At 43.4% G+C, this 11,767-nt stretch overlaps 1 pseudogene; it reads left to right on the forward strand.

Annotated features, from left to right (window-relative positions):
* Positions 1-14: 14 nt before the first annotated feature.
* Positions 15-570, forward strand: LOC125531632 (annotated as a pseudogene).
* The last annotated feature ends 11,197 nt before the right edge of the window (positions 571-11,767 follow it).

Below are 11,767 nucleotides of genomic sequence, written 5' to 3' on the forward strand. Positions count from 1 at the left end.
CCCCCTTCTTCCCCCTCGTGGCCGTCTCCATCGGCGTCGTCCTCCTGCTCGTGCTCCTCTGCACCACCGCCGCCTACGTCTTCTGCGTCGCCTCCCTCTACTGCACCGGGGGCGACCTCCGCGTCGCCGATCGCGTCCTCAGGGGGTTCCCCACGGTCCCGCTCACGCGGCTGGTCTGCACGTTCATCTTCGCCGCAGGCCCATTTCTTGTGATCTGCACCTCCCTCTTCGTCGCCGGCTTGTTCCATCCCCAGGAGCTGCTGGGCGCTCCGAACAAGATCATGCCGACGATGCACCTGCTCGCATGGGCCGCGTGCCTCGCCGGCGCGGCCTACTTCGCCGTGGTGTGCCAGCTGGCCTGCGTGGTGTCCCTGCTCGAGGACGCCATGCTCTTCCGCGCCCTGCGCAAGAGCCGTGCGCTCCTCGCCGGCAAGTTCTGGGCGGCCGCCGGCGTATTCGTCACGCTCGACGGCTGCATCTTCGCCGTGCTGGCGGCGTTCCCCGTTCTGGTGGGTGGACGATGCGCTGGGCCTCGGCCTCGGGTTCCAGCTGGCCGCCGGGGGGGCCTGAGACGGAGCAGATTCCAGTAACTCTGCCTAGCTATAGCTGCATCCTGTCCATGACTCCATGGTAGCAACTTGAAGAAGATTTGCTTAAGTAGTACAGTAGCGTAGTAGTAGCAAGTTGCTGTAGTTGTAAGTTTATGTCTGATTATCACTGTGGCTACTGTACTATTAGTAGTAGTAGTACAGTAGATTAGTATATGCATGCTTGGGATTATATATTTGTGGTGGTCTTTGATGTCTTTTTGTTCATAGGATAGGATTATTGTAGGAATAGGAATTTTGTAGGAAATGAGATGACATATATCTCAGATCCTATGAGTAGGAATAGGAAACGAGATGTCATTTGGTTGACATCAAATTTGTTTTTTCATTGAGTCTAGGTCCATTTTTATTTTTCTATGAAATGTGGATAATAGGAACCACATCCATTCCTATGAATCAAAAGGCTTTAAAAGAAAAAATCCTATAAGAATTTTATCCTCTAAAATTTTCATGAAATTTCTCCAAATCAAAGGAGGCCCGAGACTGTGAGAGGGAGTGCTGGGTAGTAGCTACTACAAGTACTACAATTGTTTGAGCTTGACAAATTTTGCACAAACTGTGTGAGGCAAATCAAGTGTTTGATTTTGTTCTTTTTCTTGGACATGGGAAGAAGAATGCATCGTGCTCTCGGTCGGGAGGACCAGGGGTCTAGGGCTCATGGCCAACTCGTTTATAAACAAACAATACCTGGCCAAGCCCTGGCCTGATGGTTTTCCATTTGAGTTTATCAAAGATTTTGGAATATAATTAAATGAGATCTAAAAGCTATGCTTGATGATTTCCCTAGAGGAAATATTAATATTGTTATAGGTTGAACTATGCTATACTCACAATGCTAAACAAATTTCAGAAGTTCAGACTTATTTGCCCGGGGGCAGGGTGGGACTAGACTTTCACGTGCACTCCACCCACCCATCTTCTTTTTGCATCTTCTCAAATTTTATCCAGTGAAGAATGTCCTTGCCGCAGTCTTTGGAGCATTTCTTTTAGAAGAGATTGATACCGTGAAAAATGTGTGTTCAAGAGATTTCATTTTAATTCTTAGTCATAGAAGTTACTTTGTATTTTTTAAAGATTCAAATCAGTGTATCTGTAATTGTTATAAGTCTGAATAAACCTATATGTGTTTCTCCAAAAGAAAAAAGAATAGCAGGGTGGGGTATTTACTATAGCAATTGTTATTTGTGTCGTTATTAATTCCGTCAGTCAACTTTCCACTCAATCAAGTGTACCAACACTTTGGTAAAAAATCAACTTTATTTTCTTATAAATCTAATAAATTTGAAGATCTATCCTACCCTGCTAAATTTGTTTAAAAAGTTTTTTTAGGAAAATAACCCAGATCTATTACCAAAGTTCACCGGAACTACAAAGCATCTTAAACATAATAAAACTTACATTAAGATTCTGAGACCACGAATGACCATTACCAATTTACCACCGTCAGAACGAGCCGCCGACGCGCCAATGTCGTCGCTCGCTCCCCTGCCGGAGCCGGCTTAACCTTATCGATGACAAATGGGGAATCTTCGTGCACGTGCCTCTAAGGACCAGCGCCCTGGAGTCGCAGTTGTCGTCGTTGAACTCTTGATCATATCTGAAAACTTGACACGAAATCTCGTCATATGACAAGAAACCCTATGCTTATTGCCCCAAGGAGACAGCGGAAATCTACGCCGGAGCTCCGTCGACTACATTCAGATAGACGAACTCGAGGAGCATCGGAGCCCTGAAGACAAACTCGAAGAAGAAGCGCCACCATCCACCCGAGCTCCGCACCTAAAATCCTAACCGGAGCGGAGACACCAAAATTCTCTTCCCTTCCAATGGCCGCCGGAGCAGCAAGCAGAGAGGAGGGGATCCACGTGCTCGCCGGCGAAGCCTGGAGGGGAGAGTTTACCCCAGCCGCCAAGGGGTAGCGGAGGGAAAGAAAAACCCTAGATTGGGAAAGTTTGACTACTTATTTATCCTGTTTTTTTGCCAAATAGACGTTGCCATGATAGCTTTACCTTAATATTGTCAGATGATGATTAAAATACATGTCCAGTGTGTTCTCTTTTAATCTTATCTTTTGATGAGAGATATCGTGCTAAGATATCATCTCTTAATTAAAAGAAGAAAGGCATTTTTTTATGATTTCTTTCTCTTTCATATTAGCGTTTATCCTAATGCTTCTAAGACAACACTATTGTATACGCCTAATAAAGGCATCTCCAATGTAGATCGCCAAACATACCTCATCAAATATCTACGGAGATCCAGCTAAGCACCGTCCATCTAATTGTGTCCCCCAAATGTCCCTTGTTTCAAGCTTCAAACACGACATTCAAACGAAATGTAACGAGTTTGATAAAATACATGCAGTAAAAGCAAACTTAAGCAACACGACAATGTTTCTCAACGCAGCTACAGTTTTTGGGGTGGGTCTGAGATATCGGAGTCAACAGTCCAACCCGATTTGGCGAGCCAGACATTTGGGGGCGTTTTAGTGACTCGCGTTGGAGATGCCCTCAGAAACACAACCCCATCATTGCCCTGAATATAGAAGTGACATCTGCCTTAGCCAATCCGACAACATGAGCCATGAAAAAACTTAATTTTCTTGACACGCAGTTACAAGCCCAAATCTACTTAAAAGGAGCCGAGGCATGTATGTGCTGAAAAGGGAGCGTACAGAATCTACCAGAAAAGTAAACATCCGTTTTTTTCAAAATAAAAAGATCTGAATTTGAGATGAAGGCCCAAGAACCATTACCAGAGATGCTTTGGACTAGCGGTTTAGGTATCTATACTATTAAAGCAGAATCGAACGTCGTGATGGTTCGACCTCGTCCCCACCCCCTTTCTACCACAACCATCTCACGATGCACCACGCCCGCAGCATCCCCGCATGACAGGAAAACATCGGAACTGATACCCACCCCTCACCGCACGATAGAAAAAAAGGAAAAGAAAACCCACGTACGCACGTCCCACCCCTCCCCGAATCCCTCGCTCCCGATCCCCTTCCTCTCGTACGGGAATCACCACCGCCGACCTCCTCCGTCGCCGTTGGACTCGGCAAGGCGAGAGACGACTGACATCTCCTTCTCTCCTCAGACCCACGGGCTCTAGCTTTCTAGCCGTCAACCCCTGCCCCGCCTCCACCCTCCATCTAGAGGTACATGGCCCGAATCCAATTGCCCTCTTATCAGAGCCATCAGCGGCGGCTCCTCCTCGACCATGTCATTCCGACGTCGTCATCGTCATCCAATCGACCTTCCCGTCTACGGCGACCTCCAGCGACCTTCCCCGCATATGACGACCTCGATCTAGCTTGGAGCCGCTTGCCATCTCATTTATTCTTCACCCACTCCAGGAGGTGCTGGACGCGGGGAGGGCAACGAGCAGGATGGTGCGGTGGCAGTGGCAACGGATGATAGCATAGGTAACCTTATTTCCCTACCATCGCTCTACCCATCTTACATGCTTTACAGCTTAGAACCGGGGCTCCAAAAGCGTTTTGAGAGACACGAAGCATATGATATGTTCGAAGAGCTAAAAATGGTTTTTCAAGCTCATGCCCGGGTCGAGAGATATGAAGTCTCCGACAAGTTCTTCAGCTGTAAGATGGAGGAAAACAGTTCTGTCAGTGAGCACATACTCGCTATGTCTGGGTTGCATAACCGCTTGACTCAGCTATTGACTGCATTTAGGATGATACGATTTTACAAATGTTTCTTCTCCTTGGAACTCCCAGTCCTTGATTTCATACATTTGCAACTTTTAGTTCATATAACAAGGTGCCGACCATTGGCTTTCAAGAACAATGTTGCTGCAGCGAAATACCCATCTGCTCATATAGCTACACAGGTAGCACATTGGTTTCATTTGGATCCTTGAGTTTTCATGTCGTCTTACAAAGAGCACTTTTTCATGTCGTCATATAACTACACAGGTAGCACATTGGTAGCTGCAGTCCACGTATGGATTAATAGTCCTGCTATTGAAGTTTGATTAAATTTTCTTTTCCAAATTATTATTGGTCCAGTTATTAACCTCTAAAAAATATTTCTTTTCACATCTCTTACTCCCAGGAACTCTGGTTCAAGCTCCAGTGCAAGTTAATAGAAGGAAGTTGGATGCAACATTGACATACACAAGTCTGCGGTAAATTTCTCACTGGTACTCTAATCTAAAGCCCATTATTTCTTCAATCTTTATTATTATCTGAAACTTATGTTTTCTTAACGTGTTCTATGCATTGTCTGATTGTTAATTAACTTAATTATCATCCTATCCTTATTTTAAATGATCGATATTTTAAAGTTGAAAGAGCACATATTACAGTGATTATACCTTCTGAGTGATAAATTGATGTAGTGCTTGTCACAGAGTAATCCTTTTTTGTGGATCTAACACAAATATTTTCCAGGATTTCTCCAAACCAGGACACAATTTTTGGATCATCAGCTGGAAAATAAAATTGGCATAAGTTTACGACATAGAGTTGTAGGTCAGCGCGTGATAAAAACATGTAAATTCAAAAGAATCTTTCCCACATAGTCTTGTGATTCCTACTTTTCTGGTCATGCCTTTTCCAAAATAGTTTTTCGTCCTACATGCTTTTGTACCATCATCAATGTTTCATCAACGCCGTATTGTTTTAGTACAAACTAGCTCCATAGTGTTGGAAGCACTATGTTCCTTTGTTCAGTCCAGAGGTCGGTGGACCACATGTTTAAACCAACATTGGGGGCCATGTTACAAATCCTTATCGTGCAACCACTTGTCGTATTTTCTTCTTCAATATTATCTTGCGAATTTGTCTGAACCTGGAAAAAGCTTCCACTAGGTTGATGCCTGAACCTGAAAAAGATTGTTGTATACATTAGTAGAGAAAAAGAGAATAGTTTGATTGCTGTCGGACTGTGTTGTGGATTAAGTGGATAGGTAATGTGCATAATCTTCACATAGTCGTGTCTAACACGCAAAAGCTTCAAGCCAGTATCGAGCCCAATGGTTTGGCCCTTCAAGAGCTCAGGCAGTGGCGGAGCTACCATAAAAAAGTTGGACGGGCCAGATACTACATACTGTGTTATCAAACTGAAAATCAATGCATTGTTGTGAGCCGAGCTTCATATAAAATGTTTTTTGCTTCAGTCCTGGGCGGGCCATGGCCCATCCAGCCTTGCCGTACCTCCGTCAGTGAGCTCAGGTTTCATCACTTCTAAAAATTTAAGCGCACACCTTCAGCTGTGGTCAGAGATTGGAGTCGAGTTCAGGTTCTGTGACTTGTTTTGTATAAAGCATCCTGCATGCTTTCAATTTGTGTTTTGTTTGTTGTAGCTGCTTCTCCTTGTTGTCCGTTGTGTTAATCCAAACTCATGTATGTTACTTCTCCGGGGAACACGTTTGGCTTCTCATGTACCGTACCTTCATTACCTTTCAATATTAGCTAGGTCTGAACAAGATAAAATGTTGACATTAGCACAACGGGGCCAACAATTAGGAGAGAAAATTTGTAGGGGAAGAGACCACAAAGCAACAATATTACAGAAACCAAAATACATTAGCAAGTAAATACAATTTAATAGAGAATACTATGTACTTGCTTGAGAGTTGTGTGTGTTCATCTTAGGGAAATATGCTTCTACCTTTAATTTAGAATGAAGCAATCTAACATGAAGTTTCCTTATTTGTTTAGAGATAAACTCATGCTCCATCTGATCTGAATTAATTGACTCAACATATTTACAATGTATATATGACATTGTATAGCAGCTGCATCAATTACCTTGAAGAGGGAGTATTACATTCGTCAAATATGGTGTGCAGCTATTTTAGAGTGAAGGAAAAAGAGACGTCTACAAAGGAGCTATATATCTTTTCTTTTTAGGACATATTGCTCATCTCCTAATAATACTTATTCATTTTCTGATTTATGTGCATGTTATGTAGCCAACTTTAGCAGTTCTGTTGGGCTAATATAGTAGAGACTCATGCTACATAATGATAGAAAAAAGACACCGAAGGAAGTTTTGGAAGTGCTTCCAATTTAAGTATGCATCTTCTTGAATCCAAGTACCAGAACATTCATCTTTACCTGAAGGTATGGTCTGCTTCTAGCAACATTTATTTAGTTAATGCATCATTGAAGTGTTGAACCTCAAATTGAATATTTTTATCGATTATTGTGTCATCTATTTCAGGTTGTGATCATGCCTTCAACTTCTATTCTACCCCCTAAATTTTCATTATTGAGGTGCTGCAAATATTATGAAGAACCTGTGCCTGGGTGAAAGTCATAAATTATCCTTTTTGTTGTTGCTTCCTTGTATGTGTTTTTGTGTCAACGAATGATATTATCATGTCTTTGCAATTTTGTCCTCCATGCACTCTATCGCTCTTAGTGGAGGAGCATATAACGTGTTTTTTGCAGTCCTTTTCCAAGTTTTTATTAATCCATATTACATTTAGCCATGGGAGTTGATCGTAAGCATCCTTGTATTCCGGATCAGATATGTGAAGGTACTATGATTTTTTCCTTCATAAGATGGGGATTCATGCTTAAGTACTAATCATATATAGATTAATTGTTGCCTTCTTATACATAGAGAGAAAACCAAAAGTTTAAGGTTCCTCATATTGAAACGAGGCTTTTATCGCATGGCAATTACAACACCGAAACTCTTAGCAAAGCTGAGACGGGGTGCGAGAAGGAAGAGAACATGTTTTCACAAATTTGAATTTTGAAAAAAACATTTAGTGTTATGCTCTGGCTACTAATTTATTCAGTAATATATGAGCTATCTGGCATACAATTATACCATTGGAAACTTTTCTTGAATATGAATTTGGTGATCTTTTGTAACATAATCCATGTTCAGCTGATGAATTTGATGGGAAAATTTGAATTTTGAAATGCACGCATGCCATGTAAATTAGGATAGAGTAATATTTTTTATCCAAGCTGGATGGAGAAGATATATGTCAAAGTTGGGTGGAAAAAAGGCCCTTTGTTTGTCTTCATTGTGGAGCACAAAGCAATAGTATGAAGGTAGACTTATCAAGTTGAGTCATGGTGATTTGAATATGATTCACATGGATTGTGTTATATTATTAAGTACTCCCTCCGTTCCGAATTACTCGTCATAGAAATGGATGTATCTGAATGTATTTTAGTTCTAGATACATCCACTTTTGTGACGAATAATTTGGAACGGGGGAGTAGAAGATGATATTTCTGGCAACACACTCGTAAGCCGCATGTGCAATGTTGTGGATTACAATGTTTTTTTAAGCCGTGGCAACGCACGGGCATACAACTAGTATATATAATAGGTGTTGGACTAGCTGTTTAGGCGTAGGTGAACTTGGTTAGCAAGTTGTAACAAAACCTCTATAATGTGAATGTGCAGCGCACCGGGCACCTACGGATGATGACACGCTTTCTTCTTTATTCTCTTTTTTGTTCATGTCAGGCAGGCGTAGCAGCTGCAGCCGTCTTGACGGGTACCACATTGACGGCACCGCCGGCCCGATCGACCGACTTTCGACGCGCGAGCAATGCCTCAGCCAGACCCTGCTTCCGCGAAGCTTCACGTGTAGGTCAGGGCCACCACCACCCTCGATCACGTCTCCATCGTCTCCGTCTCTGTCCATGCAATCCTTTCCTTTTACTACTTACGTGAATGCTTTGGTGGTCATGGCCTGATGCATGCAGAAATGCATTGCATGCTACTCCACTCCGGTGCAAGATTGGAATGATGACATGCTTTGCTTGCAGTGGAAGGCGTGCAGCTAGCTAGGCGCGGGGACTGAGTAAAGTCTGTAAACTGGTCCGTGGCACGCTAAAGTATATACATCCATTCCTCTAATCAGTTTCCATCTCAAAACATCGGTTTGATCATTAATCCTGTCACATGTCACATGTCACATGTATGAAGATGTGCATGTATGTTGTCCAGCCCTCCACATTGCCTCACAAGAACTTAACATGCTGCCCCATGCCACCATCTTTTACCGTGATTGTCCCTGGCCGCCAACCACAAGAACACTTCTCGGTGTGGGGCCGTGGGCTCCGGCTCAACTACCTTCAGTAGTTCACTTCCCTTCTCCACGACCACCACCATACGTGCTCGGCCATCAATGGAGTGTGAGCCCAAGCAGGAGGACCTCGGGGGCCTAGGCCTCTCCGGCATCTGCCGCGAGCTCCACCGGGTCGTCTTCCGCTCCATCATTGGCTACTCGGTGGCCGCCGCCCTTCCCTCCGCGCTTTTGCTCGCGCACGTCGCCACCTTCCGCGGCCTCCGTTCTCTCATCGACGCCGACCACCTCGGCGTCTGGTGGGTCGCCTTCTTTCTCTTAGGCCTCATTTGGTTGTTGGGCAGGAAAAAACCAGGGAAATAAACCCCCTAGGGGAGATTCTCCTATGCTCACAAGATCCCTCCCACCACGTGGGAGAAGTTCCCACTGCCCTGGGTGCCCAAATGGCAATAAGGGGGAGGAAAGAAAGTCCCACAGATAACACACAGACTTAGCCCTTCATCATACACAGATAACAATAGACTTGTACATACAAAATTTCACAGCCTTCATAGAAAATTCTACAGATAACAACTGGCAATAGATAAGAATTTCACAAATAATTCTAAAAAAACACATACAATTTCAGAATTCCTGTAAACTAGAAAGAAATATTACAATTGATAACCATCAGTTCACCAAGGTTCAAATACCGGTCGGTCCACATTTCACTGCGACCAAGTGTTGGCCTAAACTGTTTTCACGTGCCATCATCGTTCAAGTTTGTTCACAACAATAAAAAAACTTGAATTATCAATTGCCATGTCAGAGGCAGAGGGACTTTTGAATAAGATTAATTGCAACGCAACGACCACTAGCCCTACTCGGGTCTTCTCTCCACTTCGCATCGACATGAGGTACCGCAACTTGATGATCACTGAACTACACAAAATTAAGTTAGCACTAGTTCACAGTTTCAAAAGACTATTTCTAAGTATATAAACAGATTAAGATGAAATGGTATTAACCAACATATTGTATGTGCGGTGTGCATAACAAAACCAATACCACATTACTTGCGAAAAGAATATAATTTCTTCAATCTTCTTTGAAGATCTACAAAGTACTCAGATTCAGAATATCCTAAGAACCAGATTGTGCGAAATCATGTACATGAACATTGCCAACTGCTCCTCAACAGCAACACGCGACGTGCCCTTCAATAGTTCCTCTCTTTTAAGATAATCCACGATAGACTTAAAAATCTCAGGTTCCATCTGAAACTCAACCCTAGACCAACTCTCATGACCTTCTAATATTTCCTTAACCTTTGCAGCCCCGGATAAAGATGATGTGTGAACTGTATACTTTTCCTCATAAAGGCAAGCATATAAAGCGGGAACCAAAAGGAAAAATAGTTCATCGTCTTCTTCTTGTTCTTGCAAGATAATCTAATTTTATTTCTCCTAGAATCCATCACTATTATACCCAATGAAAACAAAATTAATACAACAATAATAATTATAAATAAAGCACTAATAATACCATCTCTATGCTGCAAAGAAAGCTCAGGAGTGAATACAGAGATAATACCACTTCTATTGTGACATCTACATACATAATTAAGAGCAACAATTTTCTCATATACTAAAATAAGAACACTTTCATTACTAGGCACAGAAAAATAACATCACAAGAGCAGTAGTTTTGCATAATTTAAGCTTTCTCAATGACCATGTCAAAAGGATGACTATGTCACATCCCTTTCTTGCTCTGAGTGAAATCTTTCGAAAGGCACCAAGCAATTTTACACAAAGTCTTCAGATAAAGCCAACTTCTAATTTCAGAGCAGACCTACAAATCAGCACCTACTAGAAATCAATGGTCACTCATGAGTTAGACAAACCAAGCAAAATATATGTTCGATTCACAACCAAATAAGCTAGGATTGATCAAATGCAGCTGTGAGTACAGGACACATGTCATTCTTCCTGTATACCACTCCATTTTTTTAACTAAACAAAACACAATGAAATGACTCTATTACTGTACATGGTAAGCTAATATTCCTTTAGCAATTCAGGTGGTGAACCATAAATTGGAACATGCTGTTTCAGTTTGGAGCCAACATACATATGCACTAACACACCAGGATGGTTGGATTAATATATGATCTGTGATGATAAGATAATACTCCAAGGTTTTGCCTGACAAATTAACAAACCAAATGGTTGCTCTTTTACACGCACTTTCAAGACCCTAGAATGTTTGGAATATAAGATACGACAAGATAAACAGAGTATCTCTTGAAAGGACATTTTGCACCAATCCTACCTCCTTGAATTAACCCACCCACAAACAAATTTGCCCTCTTCACAATATACTAGAACATTGTGCATATAGATTAGCATAACAGGGAGGTAAGGGTGGCTGTGCTCACTTGTGAGGTCAGGTTAGTTAGATGCACTGCAAAACGTTCGATGTTCTTCAGTACAGCTGCTCACTTGGGTACAAATTTCAGACAACAGAGAAGGTCCTTCGATCTGTATAGGCGCTCGTCAGTTCGTGTAGCAGAAAAGAAATCACCATGGCGAAGAAAAATGGTTAGTGGAAGAGGAGGAGGGGATAGCCTTGGTCAGAAAGAGGAGGATGACCTCTGGGCAGAGACGAGATCCGGGAAGAGGGAGGATGATGACCCCGGTCGCCGTTGCCCCCGCCGGAGGAGCAGGTCGTGGAGGTGTAGGCGGTGGTGCGTCGCCTCCGGTTGCCGGGCGGAGCCTTGGACGGAGGAGGGCGGAGCGTCGCTCTCGGATCTTGCCGCCACCGCCTCTCGTTCGCGAGACCGAGAGAACAAGGGTTTCGTCCCCGACCACTGGAGGCGTGGAAGGCTCTCCCAGGGAAAAGGCGTGGAAAGGGTCGGGCTACCCCCATCTCGTGGGCCACCAAATGACCGGGTGGATCACCACAGGGCTAGGTTGGCTCGTTGGTGTGTGATACGTACCCTCTCATTTAGGGTTTCTGGCTCTGGCGGCGACTCCATCGCCGCCTGGAGATCTCATCGGATTATTTACCGCCGGTTGGCTCCCTCGCTCAAGATCATCTTCCTGATCGGCTGGGGGGGGGTGGGTGCGGGCCTCTGGCGGTTTTTTTTT

Source organism: Triticum urartu, unplaced genomic scaffold, assembly GCF_003073215.2.
Source record: "Triticum urartu cultivar G1812 unplaced genomic scaffold, Tu2.1 TuUngrouped_contig_7689, whole genome shotgun sequence".
In the NCBI taxonomy this organism is placed as follows: domain Eukaryota; kingdom Viridiplantae; phylum Streptophyta; class Magnoliopsida; order Poales; family Poaceae; genus Triticum; species Triticum urartu.